The sequence below is a fragment of the Pteronotus mesoamericanus genome, unplaced genomic scaffold, assembly GCF_021234165.1.
Source record: "Pteronotus mesoamericanus isolate MK-2021 breed Mesoamerican mustached bat unplaced genomic scaffold, CSHL_Meso_final scaffold_167, whole genome shotgun sequence".
In the NCBI taxonomy this organism is placed as follows: Eukaryota; Metazoa; Chordata; class Mammalia; order Chiroptera; family Mormoopidae; genus Pteronotus; species Pteronotus mesoamericanus.
Genome location: NW_026555308.1, coordinates 28,975,635 through 28,999,459, shown reverse-complemented (window position 1 = coordinate 28,999,459; position 23,825 = coordinate 28,975,635). Strand labels below are relative to the sequence as shown.

General features: G+C 37.1%; 1 pseudogene; it reads left to right on the top strand.

The window, feature by feature from the left end:
* Positions 1–2,564: 2,564 nt before the first annotated feature.
* The window catches only part of LOC129083528 (regulator of nonsense transcripts 1-like), a 44,973-nt pseudogene continuing 23,712 nt past the window's right edge, over positions 2,565–23,825 (top strand).

The following is a 23,825-nucleotide window of genomic DNA, read 5'->3' as shown; positions in this document are numbered from 1 at the left end:
GAACCACAGTGCCACAGTTCCTGAACAGCTGAAGGAGAGTGGAAGATTCCCAGTGCTGTTTGATTTTGGAATTGGATGCCTTGCAGGACCTTTATATGTGCTTTTGTTTTCCCTCACTCCACTAATTCTCTAAGAGACCTTGATCTTGTTAAGTTGATTTTGCCAACCAGAATACTTTTCAAGGATAAAATTTCTTAGACAGAAATATAGTTGGAGAGGCTGGGATACCTTTCCAAGTGTAACAGCATTATTTTTTCCAAAATCAAACAAAAATGAAATAAATATACAGATGTGACGTCAGACTATGGGAAGGAAAATATCACAAAGCAAAATGAAATACCATTGAAAGCTCAACTCTAACGGCAATACAAAGGATGGTGTCCTGTTTTATGCTCCACAATGTCAAGCAAATGATACTGGCCCTTGTCCCTGGTAGCCCCGTCACCCCACCCACACACTGCCCGGTCTTACTTCCGCTGACACTAAGACCAAGCTAAGCTTCTGCTCGGTTGGCAAAAGATTTTTTTGTAACACCTTCTGATTATGGAAAAGATTCTTCCCTCTGTGACTGAGGGGCATGCTTATCCCACACCCGTGCAGTCTGCCATCCACTCACCATCAGCTTCTGACCCACACCACCTGCCTTCCAGGCATGTGCTCTACACTGGGAAGGCTAAGATGGCAAAGAATACTGTCTCTTTGTGTACAGTTGTTCTAAACGGACTCATGGTCACAGTTTCAGATTTTGTTTTTGGGTGGTGGTTTCTGCAGAGATTTCTGCAGTGATAGCATTTAAAAAGCTGAGTTTTTATGTAATATGTCCCTTAAAATTCTGGCTGAGATTCCATGACCAGGGAGATGTCCTTCTCTCTAGTTTCATGACCTCTGAGCTCAGCAATTTGGAGTGACACAGGAGCTTTGAGAAAATTCTCTATGAAACTCTGGATTTTGGATAAGGATATAACTTCCTAGTTGTTTATCCTAAAAGTCCTCAATTTCCCAGAATCATAAACTTTATAATACTTTATTTATAACATATTTAAACTATGGTTCCTTTGCTACTTTTTATTCCCAACCACAATAACTTAAAGTTTTGATTTGTGGTTTTTTAAACCATTCATGCCCAGTTATGAACACTGACATATATATGTCACTGAAATAACTGGATTTATGATACTTAAGAGTCTATCACTTACCTGGAAACTGTGCTTCCATCTAAAGCAAAAGGGAATTCATACAATTGCAGTGGTAAATATCCCTGTCCCTTTGATTGCACAGATGGCTTATTAACCAGGAATTTCTGGGTGGAAACATATTTTTGTATTGTCTGTGAATTTTGTTTACCCCATCCCAGCTCTGCCTTTTAGCATGGATTTCTAAAACCTAGCAAATGTGAGACGGGAAATCTGATACGGTGGTGATAAAGAAGGCAGTGGAGAAAACATTCTTCAGGATAGCTCTCCTCCTAAGCCATTTGTTCACATTAAAGTTTAAGATGTATAATGCCATGTTAAAAGGAACAAAGCCCTTTTTTGGCCATAGGATTATGAAAATAACATTAAAAACTTATTCCTGTTTATCTGTAATTTGCATTAGCAAATGATTCCCCTTGTTTTTAGGGGGGAGGGAGTTTTGTTTGTTTGTTTTGCCTCTCAAATGAAACCTGTTTGTGGTTAGGCTCTACGCCAATGTGAGTGGGTGACCTCCTAAAAAAAAATAGCTTTTTTATAGAAAATTTTAAAAAAGATTCTTAATAATAGCCCAAGAAGTAGGTCTGTGGTAAATGGATAATAATCAACTTTGCCTCTGAAGTCATGACAGGCTTGCAACCAACGCTATTATTAGTCCAAGTCTCAGAATATCTGTAGGAGGATCATAAGAAGATGACCCAGTCGGAAGTTTGTGTCATTCAGCATGAGGCCTTCCGTGAGTTTTCTTGGAGTCACTAATACCGGTCACTCATACAGGGGGGAACAGACATCAGCACTTCGAGCCTTGTTTAGCGTGAACAGTCACAAAGGACTTTTTGTACTTTGTCTTCTAATAGGCTTTGCTCTGCCAAATCCTGGCTCATGCCATATGTCATGCACAGCAATTACATTAGGTAATAAACTCTGTGTTCCTGTGATTTATCCTTCCCCCATTTCTAGTCAGTGACAGTGCCCACAGAGAATCTCTAGGTTCCCCTACTTGCAGAAAGACCCTCTGTTCGGAAAGAAGACAATTCATTTGATTCCAGCAATGCCTGTTGCGGCTATATAAACACATCTCTTTGGACTTCCCAAATAATCATGGCCCACATTTACCACTTCCTATTTTTTTTCCAGGATAGAGAAGGCTAATTATAAAAAAGAAAAAAAAAACCCTGATAACTTTATATGAATAAATACATATAATAGAATACATGTATATATACATATATATTCAAAAATATATGAAAACAGAAATGTTAACCCTCTCCCTTAAGATGGTAGGACTATAAAATAAACAAAAGAAGTGAAATTGTTGGGAAAGCTGGTGGGCAGGGATCGATCCTATATGAAGCTGCTGGCTCCAGGGGGGCTATGCGTTCAGCGAGCCGGAGGTGCCCACAGCCTCGTCAGGTGTGGCGAGCCTCTGCACTACCCCCTGCGCTGCATGCAGCCCACCAGGCGGCTCTCCCTGTGGCCCGCGCCTGCCTGGCTGCACTGCAGTGGCAAGAGCCTTGTGGGTTTTGTGTTCCCCTGAGTTTACTCAGGTGTAAGTATAAAACTGATGGCAGTTGGAAAAGGTCAGCATTACATATTCATTTTATTTTAAATAATTGATGATGTTTCCTGTCTCTGCTTACATTAATTGCTCTCAGGTGTTAGAAAACGGCTCGGTGAGTTGCCTTTTTAATGTGTTTCTTTGGAAAGACAGTGTGCCTGGCTTTGGAATACTAAAAGCAACATGTACTGTGTGGGACTTTCTAACTGGAGGTTAACAAATGGGAGATGAACATAGGCACTGATTCTGTCTGCCATGGGGGGAGAAAGGATGTTTCTAATGATATAGGCCAGGATGTGAGCAATGACTTTATCCAATCTCAGAATAAGACTCATGTTTACCCAGATTCTTCTGCTTGGATGTGGCAGTAGAAACCAATTTGATATTTTCTGAGGTAGTGACACTAATAATGGAGCATGAAATACAAAGTCATTTTTCACCATCAGTCCATGGAGAGATATTTCCTCTCAAGTACAACCCATGAGCATCTTTTCAAAGAATGCAAAGCCTTCCAGAGGAATGAAATGTTATCCTTCTGAAAATCTGATCATACATATGGAGGAGCCAGTTTCTCAAAACAATGTTGATTCTGCTGCTTTTAAAAATATGAATTGCCTCACTTATAGCCATATATAAAAAGGTCTGTTCTTTTTGTTTCAAACACTCTTTTTCAGAAGCTGGGCAAATAATATAGCTGATTCTAGGGCACTGTCCCATTTGTACATTCTGCATTGGTGTTTCTAGAAAGTATATTTATAATGTATAATTATTTAGAGGAGATCATGAAACTTATTTTTAAAATACTTTTCTGTAATGTAATCCAGATTCAATCAACTAAAAATCAAGCTGAATCTTAGAAGCAAAACAATTGGCTTTTGAGAATGCACTGGCAGCTTTGGGAAATATCTGCAGGGGGAAGCAGGCTGTATTTGAGGTATCCTCACCCAATCATTCTATGTACAGCTGGCTAGAGCTGTCCTTAGCAATCTCAGATTCCACTGTAAAGAGATCTTGTCTCTTTTCAGTTTGTGGGTTACAAAAAAGGAAGACCAAGAGAGTCCTAAACAATGTTCAAGTTTAGGGTATATACTTTTTATGTTTTCAGTAAAACAGTAACAGTAACTAAAAGAGCTTTATTCTCAGTCTAACCTCTGATTGATTAGGAAACAGATTTTCTAACCACTGTAAGCCATAACCTGATCATTAACCTGATCGTTAACCTAATCACTCCATTAACTTTGCCAAGAAAATATACGGCACTTTATGTCATATCAGCCTACACATATGCAAAAAATATGTGTGCAACATTCAAAGATACAGCTAGGTGTGCGGCTGTGCACATACACACAGCAAGTCGATACAACAGCTGTTTAGCATTATTTACAATATTGGCATCACTGCTGACCTAAAGAGCTGGAAAAAATAACAGGCCATATTTTCAGCTTAATAAAGCCCTGCAGTAGGGAGCCCTTTATGAACAATTACAAGCATTTGCTGGAAATACATTTGCTGATTTAACAAACTGGATAGGACAAATGTTTAACATGCTGTCGTAATGATGTTCAGATGCTTTTCTTAGTATTCGTTGATCTGATATAATGTGTTCTTGCCCAATCATTCTACAAAGAAGCAGCAGAAATAAATAAATAAATAAATAGATGTAATGCGATGCGCTCTTACAATAGCAGAGCTGCTGACTGCCCCTGACAGATGGGGGAAAAAAAAAAGTCAATATGATGTCTGAGACAGCCCAAGCTCAGCACTGCAGAATAAATTACATGATTCGCTGAATGCCTGGGCTTCGCTCAGACATACAAAAAAATTGGAAAGATAAAAGCTTGCATTGGCTTCAGATGATATTTACTGCTTGATGGATTTACTAGCAGCCCCAGTACAGTCATACTGTATTGAATTATTGGCCTCTATTTAGCTGTGTGTCCGTCGGAGCTTGAGTGTCCATTTAAGCGTAAGTGAGCTGGAGGCCCGCCAAGCCTCTCAGAGGTGCTGGGTACAGAGGAAGAAGCGAGCTAATGGCCACCAGCTTCAAAACATGGAACGTGAGGACGTTGGGGGAGGATACAAAGCCTAGAAACAAAGTACTTTCCTATCAATATTAATGCCAAAATAAATATTAATGGAGGCTGGCCAGCACACCATTTTTGAAAGTGCCTTGTTTTCTTTGTATTTTAACACAAATGGCTGGAAATGACTGTGTGATTTTTCTGTCTCTCTTTCTTTCTTGCTCTGAATTGAGGAAGGAATTGGGAAAAGGCCATTAGCTTTACTGCTACCCGCTGTCACAGCAGCAGGGTTTCTATAAGGCAAAGGAGGCTAATAAAATGCTGGCTTTAAGAGGTATACGGCTGCCAATAAAATGTATGATTAGAATAGTAATGTACAGTTCAACAGCCATTGTTATGTATTCTTTATTGCATTGTGCTACGGTGGTTCAATTGAGAAGTAGCATTTCACGTACCAGGAGCCCATGAGGAAAGTTGCATTATCTTAGCTTCAAAAAAAAGAAGGTGGTGTGTGGGACAAAGGGTATATGGGAACGCTCTGTACTTTCTGCTCAATTTTGCAGTAAACCTAAAACTGCTCTAAAAAATAAAGATTATTAATTAAATGAACATATGCACACAGCAGAGGGTGCAGGTGCGTTGTGTGTGGGGGGAGGGGAACAAAGAGAGCTAAGTGAATTGAGCATTGGATTGAGCTACCCAGGGTCTAAAATGCAAGTGGACTGAAATTTTGCACAGTGTGTGTACAGTGGGGAATAGAGGGTAACTGGGGGAGATGGAGCAATTAAAGACAAGGTCCAGGTCTGGCGATTATTCCCAGGTAATTGGCTACTGGCGGGAGAGATCAGGGGAGGGTTATTGAGCAGGGCTCCAGGGTAAGATCCCTGGTGAGAATTCTCAGACATCTGTGCATGCCAGATAAGTGAGTGTGCAAGGTCAGCTTTGAGAGGATTTTTTCTAAAAGTCCCACATGGCTTGGTGGAGAGTCAAGAACATACATTAGGATCAAATAGGCTAGAATGTTCAGGCCCAGCCCCACCAAGGACGAACTTTCAGACTTTGAGCAAGTTATTAAGCATTCCTGTGCTTCACTGTATCCTCCATCAAGTAATGAGAAAAACAATACTTTCCTTATAAGGTTGTTGTTAGGAATATTGCAATAATGTATAGAAGCACTTTGCCCATAGGCATCAATACTTGATGTTTATTATTATCAATTTTACAACAAACACTAATGACATTGTAACAGTGTATTTATAGGGCTCAGCCAGCTATTGTCATGAAATGAGCAAACCAGGACAGAGAAAGTGCTTTATTACTCCTAGTAACTCTCTAAGATGATATTGTTAGTATCTAGAATAATCTGCAGGCTATAGTCAAGTCAGAGATGCAAACACATGCAGGGCAAGGGTCTCCCTTCTAAAAATCACTATGTTGCAGAGGGGAGGGGAAGAATGATTTTGAATTTGGCAGTCACTGTGATTTGCCTGGGAAAGTGAGCTAAGAGACCCTTACTTCCTTGGCCAGGGAGACATGGTTTGTTGGTTTGCACCGCATGTCACATCAGAACTCAGCAAGCAGGGGCCTTTGTACAGGGGAAACACATGGCATTGCCATGAGAGAAACCCAACTGTGCCATATCTGGTAACAAAATAATTTCATGCACTAGCATAAATGTATATATTATCTCTGGAACTGATAAGGAAAACTGGTTTTAATTTTTTTGCTAATATATGTATCTGGCCAGTCTATAATTTTTGTTATTGATACTGAGGTGTATAGATTCTTAAAAAATGAAAAATTGAGACACTTTAATAAAAACTTTTAAAAAGTGAAGTATTACATATAAGTCCCACATTCTGACATCTAAAATAGCAACAACAAATGCTGTAATTTCATGTTCTTATGTCACTATCATTTGTATAAGTTTAGAACCTTCATTCAGTCTTTTATCAGTAGTTATATGGAAGTTGACTAGGGATTAATTTTCAGTATGTATGATATATGCCAAATCAAACATATTATCATTTACTAATAATCACTTACAGACAGTACAGATCAGTTGAAATCTATTAGTAATTAGAGTTAACACGAGATGTGTTAACAGGACCTAAGTTAATGAATGTGCTAATTATTCTTCTCTGTGACAGACCTTGACACTTGTTTGGTTTCTAGTTGGGACAAAGATAGATCATAGACTACTAGAGTAAGAAAGTTATCCAGTCCAAACCCCTCATTATACACAGGCATAGTTTCACAAGATCCATGAAAATTATGGAAGTGCTAAACAATTGTTGATGAGAAATACTGGAAATATAGTAAAATTAAACACTTATAGTGTGAATATTTAAAATATGCACATAGAATAAAGAAGAGCTAATGGGGGGGACACAAAGAGTATTAATACCTTAAGCTAACCTTAAGACTGAAGTGATTAATAGGAAAACTCCCTTGAGATCAATCAATACTAGACCACTTTTCTTCAGTATACTTATTAACAACCTAGAAGATGGATGAGGTGAGAAGTAGTTGAATTTGTCGATGACAAAATTGAAAGAAGATAGTGAACCAGTGTAGAAAAGAAACTAAGGAAAACTTATACTAAACTAAAATGAATAAGCAAGAAAAAAAAGTTGAGGTGCATTGGATTCTCTCAGAAAAAAAAGAAAAGAATAAGAGAATCTATGCATTATTCAGGAAGAAACTTTTCTGAATATTCAAAAATAGACTAGATTTGATTATGGACTCAGATAATTGCTTTGAATAATTTTGTTAATAAAGAAGCACAAACTAGACTAGTAGACATTCATTCTGTGTAGGTTGAACATAAATCAACTACAGCCCCTTTGCCTCTAGTCTCTGAAAACTCTTCATTAACTTGTCCATCATGTCAGAATTCCCTGTGACTATTATTTTACTCCTCCAGTTTTTCTAATTTGTGTCTTAATGTGACACCCAGAACCAAACACAGCTAAAAATCTCCAAAAGTGTGCCCCCAGCTATGTCCTTCACATGCAAGACACTTCAAAGAAATTTGAGACCAGAAGAATGGACCCCCTTTGTTCTGAATAATAAAGATAATTAAGAAAACATGAAATGTTTGGTGCATCAAAAGTACAGCTGCCTTGCATTTTGAATTTTTTCTTAGAAACTATAAGTTGTGAATGAATGTGGAGTCTCCTGAAATTCTCATAGTCCCAGCAGTAGAATTTGCTAGCCGGGGCAGAGGTAATCCTTGCTTTTTTAAACCTGGTGACTATTGGCTCTGGAAGTCGTCTTTCCCTCTTGTCCCACTGCCATAACTGATAACCATGACCACGGGAATGGCTCCTGACCCAGGACCGTGGGCTCTGACAGCTCTCTTATATTTTAAGAGAATGTGAAACCATGGGAAGAAAGACATAGCATTAAGAGTCATTCAGGAGTAAGTGAGAATCTCCCGACGTAACTCATCCTGATTTTCAGGGAACTTTTGTGCCTTGTGGGAGACTCATTTGATGTTGTTCCACCTCCATTGCTTCTTCAGGTTTAGTGAAGCAGTGTTCCCTATTGATATGCTGATGCCCTGGATAGCCTGCTCAGGCAGGATTTCCACATTTTTCTGGAGAAAACTCATCATTTCTTTGGAGGGGAGCCCAAATATTAAAGTCCATTAAGAAGGAGTCAGTAACCAGGGGGGAAGGAAGGTTAATTGTGGAGAGAGATGGGAAGGGTCATCAAAGAACATGAATAAAGAGCACATGGACAAAGCCAAAGCAGGGCAGGATTGAAGGTGGGAGGTGAGGGTAGGGGGCGCACGGGGAGTGGGGCAGATGGAGACAACTGTACTTGAACAACAATTTAAAACATAAATAATAAAAAAGAAACATGCATTTTAACAAGCTAAAGAGAAGGAGTCAGAGGATAACAATTTTAATACCCTCAGCTAGTAGTATTCTGGTTGTTACAAATAAATGCATATATATATATATTGTATATATACACACACATATACATATGTATTTCTATAGGAGGCAAGAAGGAAGCTTCTATACATGTAGAGAGAGCACATAAACTTGATTCCTCATAAAATAAGATTTATTAAATTTAATTCTACTAAATGCAATCCTAGAAGGTAACTAGATTTAGAGTCTAAATTTTTACAACAATAATTGAGCTCGGGAAAAGTAAGGAAGGCTGAATGACAATTTGTATTCTCATAGCCAAGATGCAATGCTAAAAACCATGGGGATAAACCCTGTGATGCCTGATGTTCAGTTACGGCACGCTGGTTTCAACCCTTTCACTAAGCTGTGTGATATTTGTCATAAACACCCACAAGGTGTTATGGAAAACAAAATGGACCATAATCATACAAATTTACACACATACTAGGGAATTCTCCAACTTCATCATATCACGGTGCTCGTAGCAATAATGTGCATATGGATGTTTGCTATTAAAAAAAGCGAAGTGGCCCTGGCTGGTGTGGTTCAGTTGGTTGGCACTCACGTGATGCACTAAAAGGTTGTGGTTTCAGTCCCCAGTAGGGGCACATACAGGAAGCAACCAATTGCTGTTTCTCTCTCACATCAATGTTTCTGTCTCTCTCTTCCTCCCTCTCTTCCCCTCTCTCTGGAATCTATAAAAGAAAAAAATTTTTAAATGAAGTCGATGTTTCCTGATATTAGAGCTCTAATTGGATGCCTTGAGATAACATTTGATATTGATCATTGTTGAAAATTATCTAGAGAGGTTTCACCACCTAAGAGCTTCTTTGACCTACTGAATCATCAAACATAACTGACCTTGGAATTTCCACCTCTGTTAGACAGGAATAATTACTTTACAAGGTTATTATGAGAATAAAATCAGGATACACACACATAAACACTTTATAATTTTTAAAATCCTATATATACATAGAGATACTATTTCTATATCCTTGTTACAATTCTATGGGCAACAGTGAAAATCCAGTATAATTGCATCCTTTTAAGAAAATTTTATCTGAAGAACTAAAAGGGATTTTTGCTAGGCGAGGAAACCCTGAGTGGGTGATCTTATAAGAATCTCAAGAGTAACACTATAATTGTGAGGCTCCAACATGAAAGGGAGATCTATGATTATGTGCAAGGCACACATATATTTTAAATGGGATATTGTAAAGGGAGAAATCTTCCCCAGTAGAATCATTCATACTTAAGGAACTAATGAGATCATCCGCCAAAGATAATGAATCCATTAGTTGAAAAAGAAATCAAATTGTAAATCTATATCCTATATTTACACTCTTATATATAAATATTGAATGAAATATGAACAAAAAATACCTCATCGTATCACCCATGTGTCCAACTGAGCCATTTCCAAAGTAAATCAAAAATCTCATTGAAATTGTTTCTAGTTTTCATGATCTCACTGGGAAGAAAAAGGATTTTCTTCAATAGTCTGTTTTAACTCTGTCATTATGCTGTAGTGAGGTAATTTGCTAAAACAGCTGCCTCTAATGAGTAAACCTTTCCATCTGGCACATCCAATATACACACAAACAACCTCATTAGTTAAAAAAAAGTAAAGAAGAAGAACTCTATTTCATGAAGAATAATTCTATTTTAAGAAGTGTCTCTTAGAACTTACAAAAGATAAAATGCATTTTGAGGGGTTGACCATCTCTGTGTCTCTTGGTGGAGTCATTCTGTCTGTTCACAGGCTAAGTGCATACAGATTTGGCCCCAACTTCTGTCATGTTGATAATGTGTTGTCTCTGGATGGATTACAAAATAATTCAGTACATGTTTATAATAGAAACATCCAACCAAAAAAAAAAAACCTAAACAATAGGAATGTTGTTATAATATGTTAACTCTGGAAACTGGAAAGAATAGATAAATATGTTTTTTTAATATCAATTTTTTTTACTTCCTTTTTATTCTGAGAAATCATTAGTTTCTTAGCACTGTGTTATGGTCCATTCAGAAATCTTTGACACATCACACTGGACTTTTACCAACAGATATTCCAATAAAGCCTTATAATTTGAATAATTAGTGGAAAACTGCAGAATGCTACAATCTTCTTAACTGCTAATTATTTTGATTCAGTTCTTGGAAAATATTAACTATTTTCCCTTTACCATGTATGTGTTACTATTTTTCAGCAAATATATAGGCTTTATTTGAGTGTCAAAATTGTCTATTTTACTTCATTTTAACTACAGGCACTTTGGCTGGTGAATCAATGAAGCATGGGGTACTCATTTTTTTCTATTTCATGAAGTTGACTCATTTAGTTTTAGAAGTCCAGTCACTGCTGTTTCTCAATCTCCCAATACTTCCTAGGTTAAAATTAAATCTAGAGATGAAGTATTGTGTAAAAAAAATCACAGAGTCTAAGATAGATTTCATAGTTCTGATCTTATTGAAACATTTTCTAAACACAGGTTAACTAAATGCTGATTAAAGTGGAAGCCAGAGTGGTGGATATGTCAGGGATTTTCAGAAGAAGTGCTGGCATTCTGGTTAATAGATCATAATGAGATAAATGAGATAGGCACAGCTTTGGCATGCCTGAGCCTTCTGCCAGAAGGTTATCAGCCCTTTTGGGTAGATAATAACAGAAGCTTTAATTTTCTCCCTGGCTCCTGGGTATAATGTAAAATTAATGTGCATCATGTCAAGGTTATGGCAAGGCATTGTTGTCTGGAATAGAAAACGGTTTGCTCCCCCGCCCTCCAGACACTTCCACATACTGTGATAATGTATTATTGAAAAGCAAATTTCTTTGTCATTGTCAATAATGGCAAGCTGGTAAAGGATATTTTTTTAGCACTAATTATGCAGGAGGAAGTTAACAAACCTCTAAAACTCAGTCTGAACACAAAGAAAGTTGTTTATTCATAAAGCAAAAATAGCTCTTACCTTATCTAACATTAATGTAATAAAAAAATTCAAACAAAAAAACATTTGTTCAGCAACTATCCTATGCATAACATTGTTCCCAGTATTAAGGAGAAGTCAGGAACAGTGAAGAAATGCCACCTGCCTTCCCAGCATTTGAGTTTCAGATTGGTGATTCTTGGACTCTTATTTGATCCTGCAGGCCTCTCACCAGCCCAGAAATCTGTATTTTTCTCAAGAACCTCAGAGAGGATTCTACAATAAATAGTTAATAGACAATTATAGTTCTACCTTAAAAAGATGAAGAAAGCTTAACACCAATCACATATCACATATTCTAACATCATCCAACACTTCTGGTAGGTGTGACTTTATATACAAACCCACAGTTGGTGAGAAACTCTAGCATTTGCATGACAAAATGATATGTTCTTTGAGAACAAAATAAAGGGTTAACATTTCCCTAATGTAAGGGATCTAAAAAGGTGTTTTTGCCCTATGAAGGACAGAAAGAAGGAACCAAAACAAAATAAATATTTGTTGAATAAATTTTAAAAGAACAGAATTAAATGAAAGAGAGTAGGTTGTAAAGATGAAATTATGGCAAAATAGTGGATATGAAAACCAGTGTCCGAAATAAAGTTTTGTTAGCATAGATGACAAAAGAACCATATGCCCTGTTACCTTATTTTAAATGTTGCAAGATGGTTCTAAATTCCTTTTTCCCTTAATATTAAGTGCAAATCCAAATAGTCCTCTAAAGGTAAATTGATTTTAACTGTGTCCACATTTTCTCTACCTCTCTCTTCAGTAACTAATAATGTGTAATATTACATGTGGATTAGGCATAATACTAGAGCTTTATGCAGAAGATAGACCTCTAGAAATATGATATGTAAGAACCTCCATGATGTTTATTTAGATTTTTGAGAAAATCAGAATAAAAGGAGACATAAAAAGAGCTTAAATAACTAGCACAATGTGTTAATAAGGGAGAGTCTGGATAATTTTAAGAGCAGTCTCAGCATGCCAGGTTTATATGTGCTAGGTGCTCAGGCTATAGATATTTTAGGGAATCCCTTTGAGGGCCATTCCACCTTGCCTCCATATGGTAGCAAGAGTGTATTAGTCTCCTCTGGCTGCCATAAAAAAAAAATAGCACAGCCTAGGTGACTTAAAAACAAGCATTTATTTTCCCAGGGCACTGATGCTAGAAATCCGTCATCAAGGTGCTGGCAAATTAGGTTTCTGGTGAGAACACTCTTCCTGGCTTGTAGATAATGACCTTCTTGCTGTGTCCTCACATGGCCTTTCCTCTGTACCTGCCGAGAGAGCGAGAGGGAGAGAAAGGGAGTGAGAGAGAGAGAGAGAGAGAGAGAAAGAAAAGGAAAGGGAAAGAGAGAGAGAAGGAGAGAGAGATTTCTGATGTCCCTTCCTCTGCCTTAAAGGACACCAGCTCTATAATTTTAAGTTCCATTTCAGTTGACCTTAATTATCTCCATAAAAGCCCTATCTACAAACACAGTCACATTTTGTTTGGGGCTTCAACATTTTGAACTTCATAGGGGACACAGTTCAATCTGTAATAGCGTTAGAAAACCATTGATTCAGGACCACATGTAGGCCCATGGGCCTCCTGTATATGAATTACAACAAGGCACTCCTGCATCTAAGCAGATATAGTTCTAATGTCATGCATTAGGGTGGACAACCACAGAATTTGGGGAGTGGGACACAGACTCAATTCCAGCCCCCAATTACCCACTTACTCATGAGTTCTCTACAGGGCACAACTTCTACAACCACAAATTGGATTTGAAGAATCTAGAAGAGCCTAAGGCACCTTGGGACATCAATAATAACAAACAGGGCTTCAGCAAAGGCAGTAAGAAGCCAACTTTCAAATATGGATACAATGAAAACTATCCTAAAAAAAAAATCTAATGTCCATGTTAGACAACTACTAGGTAATCTGGCATGCTAAACATAAAACTCAGATGACACCAGACTCAAGTTCAGATAGAACTGGCCCCCAAGCAGCCTGACATATATCTGAAGAAAATGCAGGAGTTTCCATAATGCCTACCTAGGTAGTCATGTCTACCTAGGATCCAAGCCAAGTACACACATATCCTTAGATCACTGTAGCACAAAGAGTGCCTCCTAGTGAAGATTAACTGAGTCCCCGAGAGGCCTTTTGCCTTGAAAAATACTGGTGGTCAGGCTTGACTTCCTGAATTGCCCTGGCTAGAGGCTCCCTGAGGTAGGAGCAGTAATAGACAATGAATAAGATCCCACATGCTGAAGCCAAGATATTTCTATCTGAATGTTGGAGCTGCCCCTTGCTGTCTGTATGACCTTGAGCAGGTTGCTTAACTCCCTATCCTTGAGTTGTGGATATAGAGCTAAGAGGCCAGGGAAACCAAAGCATCTAGGGCTTACAAGTCAGAGACCCAGATAGAGGAGAGGAGCATAGAGACAGAACTTTGGAAATCGACAGAGAGCCCCAGGACTATTACACTGAACACTGTCTATACACAGATGTGAAGAAGCTGACCAAGGCTGGGGAAAGGAACACCCAAAAGAATAAGAGGAAACAGTACCCAGCACTTACACAAGATTGGGAATGGTGCCTGTTCCCATGAGCCAGAATGGAAAAAAAGTCAAGATTTATGGGGCATTGGGTAGAGTGACACAAAAGGGTCTTTCTTCAATAGTAAGGAATAATTAATCCTAGACTTAACATGTTCTGGCCCTGCCTAAAATATCTTAAAAGCAAGATCCAAAGGCTGAAGTTGTTTCCAAGTAACTTAAATGAGTCCCAGAACAAAGTTCAAGAATATCTATAAAAATACAAAATATCTAGCAACCAACAAAATGAAAATCACAAAGTCTGCCATCCAATAAAAATCAGGAATACAAAAGCAGAAAAATATGACTCATAATAATTAAAAGAAAGCAATAAAAACTGACCCAGATTTTTTCCCTATACATTTTTCCCTGTACTTCTCCTTTCTGCTAAGTACAACTGGAAAAAAAAAAGAAGAAAGACAAAAACCATGTACATGATGTATAAAGCAAACATAAGAAAATCGTGGAAGGCAGAAAAAAAAGGAACACCAGCTAGGGGAGTCAAGGCTCAAAGAACAATATGGTGATGAGTTCCCTGGGTTTTCTTTCAGCCTCACATATCCAAACTTGGTGCTGAACAACTGCACAGGCCAAAAATAGCAACATCTGCAGACAAAAAACTTCAGCAAAAGTCTCCTCTTTCAAGCCAAAGAACCATGAAAGGAGAAGCACAGCATGACAGAAAACTTTAGACAACAAACTCTCTACTCCAACAAGGAATCACAGATAAAAACTGCAGTTTCACACTATCCATGCCAGTAAAAGGGCCAGTGAGAGCCTAGGTTCCCACTTTTGTGAAGCCCTAATAGTGTACCTGAGTGGTGTCAAAGACAGATACATGAAATCAAAAGTTTAAATAAGATCCAGAGTCCAATAACATAATACAAAAAAAAAAAATCTAGATTTCAATTGAAAATCACTTATTATACCAAGAACCACGGAAATCTTAAGCTGAATTGAAAAAGATAATCAGTAAATGCCAACACCGAGATTACAAAGATCTTAAAATTATTTCCCAAAAATTTTAAAGCAACCCTAATAAAAATGCTTTTTCTAATAAGAAGTAAGAACACACTTGAAATAAATGAAGAAAGGCTCACTAAAAATAAAGTTTCGACAGAAGTAGAAGATATAAAGAATAATTGAATAGAAATTTTAGAAGTCAGCAGAACAGAAGGGGACATATGAAATAATCAGTGAACTGCAGGACAGGACCATTGAAATTACCCAGTCTGAATAACAGAGAGAAAATAGACTGAAAAATAAAAATAAAGAGAATATCATTGATTTATAGGAGCATAACAAAAATATATAACATTCATGTCATTGAGTCCCAAAAAGAGAAGAGAAAGCAGGCAAGACTAGAAAAGTGCTCAAAAGAAAATAAATAATGGCTGAAGATAGCAAAGCACATGAACAGACATTCAAGGAGAAGGGTGAACTCCAAACAAGATAAAATCAATCCCAGGAAAGACCTGTTATAATTAAACTTCACAAAACTAAAGACAAAAATTCTCAAAAGCATTCAGAGAAAACTACTGGAAGGGGAAACCATTCAAGTGACAGCAGATTTCACATCAGAAACCATGGACCTGCAGGAAGTGGCATAATATTTTCAAGTGCTGAAAGAAAATACTTGTCAATCTAGAATCCCTATACCCAGGACAAACATACTACAGGAAATAAGGTAAAATCAAGGCATTTTCAGAAGAAAAAAACTAAGATAATTTGTCACCAGCTGACCTACACTAAAAGAAGGACTAAGAGAAATTCACCAAACAAAAAGAAAGATAAAAGAAGGATGCTGGAACATCAGGAAGGAATCAAAAACAGAGTAAGCAAAACTATAGGTAAATACAAGAGGTTTGTTTCTATTCTTGATTTTTCTAAAATATGCTACATGATTGAAGCAAAAATTATAACACTGTCCAGTGTGGCACTAAATGCATATGGAGGAAATATTTAAGACAATTATAAATGGGGAAAGGTAGAGGGGCATAAAGGGACGTAAGATTTCTATACTTCACTCTAAATGAAAAAATGACACCAGTAAACTGCAATAAAATATGGATATAACAATAGACCTATATAACAACCACCAAAAAAGCCAGGCAAAGAAATGGACTCAAAAACAAAGAAATCAAGAGAAAATACTAAGAAAGCCACAGAACGTCAAGGGAAAAAACCAGAAAAATGAAACAAAGAACCCACAAAACACAAAATATAAAATGGTAGACTTAAGCCCTAACAATAAAAAATTACATTAAGTAATCTAAATATATCAAAAGACAGATATTTACAGAGTAGATTTTTTAAAAAATCACCTAACTATATGCTGCCTGTAGGAAACTTACTACAAATATAACAACATAAATTGGAAATAAAAGGATATAAAAATATATCATACAAATATTAATAAAAAGAAAGAATGGTTATATTAATATCAAATAAAGTTCATTTCAAAGCAAAGGAAATCACCAACCCCAAAGAGTAATATTATATAATGATAAAAGGATCAATCTGCCATGAAGACACAGGAATCTTAAATGTGTATACACCAAGCAACAGGGCTGAAAAACATATAAAACAAAACTATAAAACTGAAATGAGTTTTTAGTTTTAGACAAATCCACAATAAATCAACATACTTACTCAACAATTATTAAAGAAGTTACACAGAGAATGAGCAAGGAAGTAGAAGAATTCAACTAAAAGGATTTAATCAACATGTATAGAACACTACATTCAACAAGAACAGATTACATATGCTTTTCAAGTGTCCGTGAATATACAAGGTCTGTCCAGAAGGTATCCAGCCATGTAATATGGAAAAGGGAGACATTTATTAAAGAAGATACAAGAAACATTGTACATAGGATAATGACATCTCAGTCCCCTTCAAAGTAGGCACCTTGGGACCTTACACAGTTCTAATCACCACAGGCTGCCCTGTCATATTTGCCTCTTAAATCTGTTCCTTTTCAAAGTTGATTTTACTTTTGTGAAAAGCCAAAAGTAGCAGGGTGCCAAATCTGAGCTGCAAGGGAGCTGAGTCACCTGGGTAATTGGATGTTTTGCAAAAAAAAATTCTGCACAAGGCAAGATGCATGAGCACGTGCGTTGTTTTGATGAAGCTGCTAATCATGAGTTGCCCATAGCTGTGGCCTTCTGAATCATCTGCATAGTTTCTGTGGATAAATGGTCAAACTTAACACAAAGTTTGATACAGATTCATTGTTTCACTCACTCAGTCATTTTGAATGCTATGGCCACACAGTACACATGCTCACTTTATTGTGTCTAACAACCCCCACTAGTACAGTGAAGTGGTAATTGTTCATGCATCCACATTCCAGTCCACCCTGCCTGGCTGCCAGTTTACATCAATGCCGCATAAACATTTCTTATTATATTAACAATGGCTGGACTTTTCCAGACAGACCTTATATACCAAGTAAACCATAAGCTGATCCATAAATGTAAAGGAACTGAAATCATGCAGCATGCACTCTACAACTACAGTGGAATAAAAGTAAAAATCAGTAACAGAAAAATGATAGAAATATCTTCAAACACTTGGAAACTAAACAACACAGTACTAAATAATCTATGGGTCAAACAGGGAGACTCGGAAAATTTTAAAAATCTGAATATTTGTAAATTATACTATTTTCTTATTTAAATTTCTAGCTGACAGTTGTTAAAACAAAAATTTAAAAATGTAGTGCAGGGTTTATAACATGTAAAAGTAAACCATATGACAAGCATTGCTGATTAAAAGAAGTCAAACGAAAAAAAAGAATATATTGTAAGGTTTTATTCATATAAAATTTTAGGAAATATAAACTACTGTGTACGAACAGAAAAAAAGACTAGTTATTGCTTAAGGATGAACAGAGAAGTAGAGGACAAGGAAGAGAGGAAAAGATTACAAAAGGGCGCATGGAAATGATGGATGTGTTCATTACTGTAATAGCAGTGGTAGTGTCACAGGTGTACACATATGTCAAAACATAAAATTATATATCCTAAATTTGTGCAGTTTATTGTATGTCAATTAGACTGCAATAAAAAATTTGAGAACATAAAAATAAAACATAGAAATCACCTGAGGCCACATCATTTTATAATTTTATATGTATTTGCTTACTCACTTGCTACTTTGAAATTTGAGCAATTACATATTTTATGCACTTGAGAATAGTTCAGTATTTGCTTGCAGAGATTTTTGTTTTTATACTTCTCTGTAATTAGATTGTAGTCTGGGCGGCTCCTCTAAGTATGTCCAAAGGCTGTCCAAAGGCTGTAGACGTGATAATGGGCACAGCCAAGACGAAGCAAAACAAACTGAATGCCGCCAGGGATCAACATCAGCTGCACATTCTTTAGCTGTTATTTTTAGGTGAATGAAATTAATGTGAATACCAAAGTGTCTGCCTTTGAATGTGGATCTCCAATGTGGATGTGAAACTTTAATCCAGTGCCAAATACTGAAGTGGGAACTGGCCTCCCAAAGTTGTTTTTACTTGTAAGATTTCAAGTAGATATATTTCCATGGTTGTTAAATATCAGCTTCTGGGCATTCTTCCATAATTTTAAGACAGCTGTGGAAAGTGATTCTTAAAGTGCAGTCTACAGCTTATTGGAAATCTTCATACAGCTTTGTATGGTTCATAAAGTCATTGAAAGGACAAATCGTAGGATGCTGTGGGCATTTAAGTGTTTTTCTCAACTGCAGATTTAGATCTATGTTACAAGTCACAAAAGACAACATTGCTATTCTCCTATAGCATTAATGAATAAAAAACTCCAACTAAATATAAAGGGGCTGATTAATTATGAGTAGACACTTTTGCATGACATTTTTTTGAGTAGACATTTTTTTCCTTCAAGTGTTCTGCAAACCAACTGTACCAGAAGTATCTGGGGTAGTTGTTAAAAATAAAAATGCAGATTCCTATGTGCTACTCAAATCCGCCATACTGTATACATTAGGATGACGCTAGAAATCTACATGTTTGACAAATAGCTTAATGATTCTTATGCATACCAAGATTTGAATGCTATGGTTTTCCCCATCTGGATCTAGCTCTACCTGAGTAGCCATATATATATATATGTATATATATATGTGTATATATATAGACTCTGGGTTGCTTTGTGAGCAACTTCTTTTATTCTACTTTTTATCTTTGCTTATGTTGAATTGAGCAATAAGCAGAATTGTAAGTTCGCATTCAAAGATGACCAAGAAAACCGAAGGACTTTGGGAAGTGTTATGAAGGATGAATAAGAAAGCATCCAGATATGTGTTTTGTTAATTTTAATGAACCAAAGTATTCTTCTTAGATGGCAGTTACAAAATTTGCTTCTAGTGATAAAAATCATTTTTAGTAAAGTATTACAATGGAAAAAAGTATAATGACTGTAATCCTGAACCCTCCTTATTTTGCCATGGAAACAGTTGTTTTTATAATGTAATGTCCGTTTATATGACACATTTAAAAACATAATTCTAACCAAACAACTTGTACAGAAAAATCCCCAAAGAGCCTTTATGGACCTGAAACTGTGAGGATTAAGGGGCCAGGGAGATGGCAGTGACCGAAATCAAAGAATCCAGCTGCATCTTGCCAACTCTCTAGAAACCATTTCAGTTTTTATACCCAGAGTTTCTCAATCACCAGAAATTAAATTAGTACTGTCATAACCTAATGGGTATTTGTAGTTTTAGGTTAGCTGTAGGTGAAATAGAATTGTTGGGCTCCTTGGGCTAAGTAAGAAATGGTGTAGATGCTACAACTTGGTAAAGGCCATGTTGAAAAGCAGCTGAAGTAAAATACCATAAATATAGCACATTGTCAGCACAAAGAGAAAACTGGATATGGTCAAAATGAGTCCCTCTTTCAGTGCCAAAGTGTATTCCACCTCCAATACATTTCATCCTCTGACTCACTAGTACATTGCAGCCAGTTAGGAGTTGGGAGTTTCAAGGAAATAATCTGGGATTTGGAAGCTGGAGCTATTTCCACTTCAGGTCTCAATACATGAATACCTCAAGCTGTGGGACTCCAATTTGAGCCACTCCCATTGTGCTAACACATAAACTAAAAGTCACCCCTGCATTATTGAGTCATGTCTACAAGTAATGGCAAGCCAGCCCTTGGTAGGAGAATAAAGCCTAGACTGTGACTTAATAATGGCAGGCTGTTTCTGTGATACTAAGTGCTTCACCTTCATTTTTTTTTTAATATCAGAAGAGGAGGCTTAGAGACATTAGTAAGCAAGTAAAACAAAATCTATTTACTGTGATTTAAAGAAGTCATAGAAAGAAGCCAAGTAGTAGATGATATAAATAACGAGGTCATGCAAGTAAAAATAGTTCAGACTATTAGTAATCTGCATACCATGTGTCCCCTCCTCATCTCTAGAATGTTTTCAGAGTTCATATGAAAAGATATCATATTCATGAGGAGCCCGCACCACCACCTCTTCCCATATAAAGATCTATGTCTATTTCAAATGCTGCTACTTTCCTGAAGGCACCCGGTCTTCACTCAATCAGAAGAATTACTCTCTGCTTCTTCTTTGTTCTTACTTGACTTTGTACCTCCTTTTTGGCACATATATATTTCATGATTAGGTTTTGCCTGTCTGCTCCCTTGATTAAACTCCTAAAGATGCGGTTCATGTCTAATTATCTTTGTATCTTCATAGCACAAAGCACATTCCCCAGCACAAAATTGGAATTTTACAATGTTTAGTCAATTGAATTTAAAGAAATGATAAAAATGCATAAAATTTTCAGAGTAAATATAGTTATCCAGATAAAATAACATGTAGTTTGATTTTTTAAAAGTCACAAAATATCCCCAAAGTGTATGTTAGAGTCACCCCAATTTCAGCATGGATCTACCTATATTGAAAGCTCAACCAATGCCAACTACACAGTGCTGTGAGTATATTTAAAGATATTTGAAATGCATGATTCAAGAGTATTATCCTCTTCATCCTAACAGTTCAGAATATATTGTTTTATATCTGTATAGAGTAGCCATAACATCTTACAATCACTGTCTTTTTTTTTTTTTTGGCAGTTCTCCCATTTCGACACATAGTTAAGAATTGTTCAATGGAATAGTCTGAGTTTGGATAAACAGTCTTAATTGATGTTTAATCTCCAAATGGTCAGAAATCTATTCAAAGGCCTACTGTTCTATGATATCTTAGAGGTAGAAATGCATAACTAAACATGTCTTTATAAAGATATATTATGTAAATAAAATAGAAACAGATCAACATTTTTTGGAAACGATAAAAAATCTATTTATATAGGGAAACACTTAATGATACCATTATTATAATCAACTTAACAATGGGTAAATCTTTTGATCCCTTCCCTCAATGTTAGGTAAATACATAAACTTATAATCAGGACTTCTGGCCAAGATAGAGATGAAGGTAGATACGTTTTGCCTCCTTGCACAACAAAAAGGACAACAACAAATTTAAAAATGAAAAATAACCAAAATGCTAGAAAATCAAACTGTATAGAAGTCCAACAACCAAGGAGCTAGAGAAGAAACATTCATCCAGACTGGCAGGAGGGGTGGAGATGGGTAGCTGGAGTGGAGAGGATGCGCGGCAAGACGGTGGCTGGAGGACCGGATGGTCCCACATTTGTGTGCAGATAAACTGAGGAACAGCTGGGGAACAAGACGGACTGCACAATCCAAGGTTCCAGAGTGGAAAAAGAAAGCCTCAAAACTTCTGGAGGTAAAAACCTGTGTAGGTTGTGGTGGTAGGAGAAACTCCCATCCTCACAGGAGAGTGCATTGGAGAGACCCACAGGGTCCTAGAATGTACACAATCTCATCCACCAGGGAATCAGCACTAGAAGGGCCCAGTTTGCTTGTGGGTAGTGGGAGATGTGACTGAAAGCTGGCTGAGAGCCAAGCAGGCAGCATTGTTCCCTCTCAGACTCCTCCCCAACACAGTGTCACAACACAGCAACCTGGGTTGCCCTGCCCTGGTGAATAACTAAGGCTCCACTCCTTCCAATGTAACAGGAACAATCAGACAAAGAAATATGGCCCAAATGAAAGAAGAGATCAAAGCTCCAAAAATAGAACTAAATAATGAACAAACAGCCAACCTATCTGATGCACAGTTCAAAACACTGGTAATCTGGATGCTCACTGAATTGGTTGAGTATGGTTACAAAATAGAGGAAAAAGTGAAGGCTACATAAAGTGAAATAAAGAAAAAATTACTGGGAACCAACAGTAAAGGGAAGGAAACCAGGACTCAAATCAATGATTGGGAGCAGAAGGAAGAGATAAACATTCAACTAGAACAGAATGAAGAAACAAGAACTCAAAAAAATAAGGAGAGGCTTAGGAACCTCCAGGACAGCTTTAAATGTTCCAACATCCAAATCATAGGGGTGCCGGAGGGAAAAGAGGAAGAGCAAAAATTGAAAACTTCTTTGAAAAAATAATGAAGGAGAACTTTGCCAATCTGACCAAGGAAATTGACTTCCAGGAGAACCAGGGAGTTCAGAGAGTCCCAATGAAGTTGGACCCAAGGAAGCACACACCAAAGCACATCATAATTGCATTATCCAAGATTAAAGATAGAGAATCTTAAAAGCAGCAAGAGAAAAGGAGACAGTTACCTACAAAGGAGTTCCCATAAGACGCAGCTGATTTCTCAAAAGAAACCTTGCAGACAAGAAGGAGCTGGAAAGAAGTATTCAAAGTCATGAATAGCAAGGACCTACATCCAAGATTACTCTATCCAGCAAAGCTATCATTTCGAATGGAAGGGCAGAAAAAGTGCTTCCTAGATAAGGTCAAGTTAAAGGATTTCATCATCACCAAGCCCCTATTATAGGAAATTATCTAAGAAGAAGAAGAAGAAGATCAAAAACTATTAACAGTAAAATGACAACAAACTCACAACTATCAACAGCTGAACCTAAAAAAAACAAAACAAACTGAGAAAACAACTAGAGCAGGAACAGAATCCTAGAAACGGAGACCAGAGGGGAAGGTGAAGGGGAAGAATGGGGGAAAAGGTACAGGGAATAAGCAGCATAAACATAGTAGGTACAAAATAGGCCGGGGGAGGTTAAGAATAGTATAAAAAATGGGGAAGTCAAAGAACTTATATGTTCGACCCATGGGCATGAACTAAGGGGGGTGGGGTGCTGAGGGGAGGGGCAGTGCAGGGTGGAGGGGCATAAAGGGGAGAAAAAAATGGGACAACCATAATAGCATTATCAATAAAATATATAAAAATAAATAAATACATAGACTTATAATCAAATAAATCCATATAAACATAGTTCAGTAGTTTTTCATTCTAGAGCAATCCATGTCTTAAATGTACACCCAACTGTATTAAGTATACCTGCCCTGTATAGGAGGGAGGCAAAAAAAAAAATACCCTGGAATTTATTTATAAAAAATTGTACATTTTACTCTCACATGCTTAGACTTCATTCACCTTCAAAGTACTCTCCATTTGATGCAATACACCGATC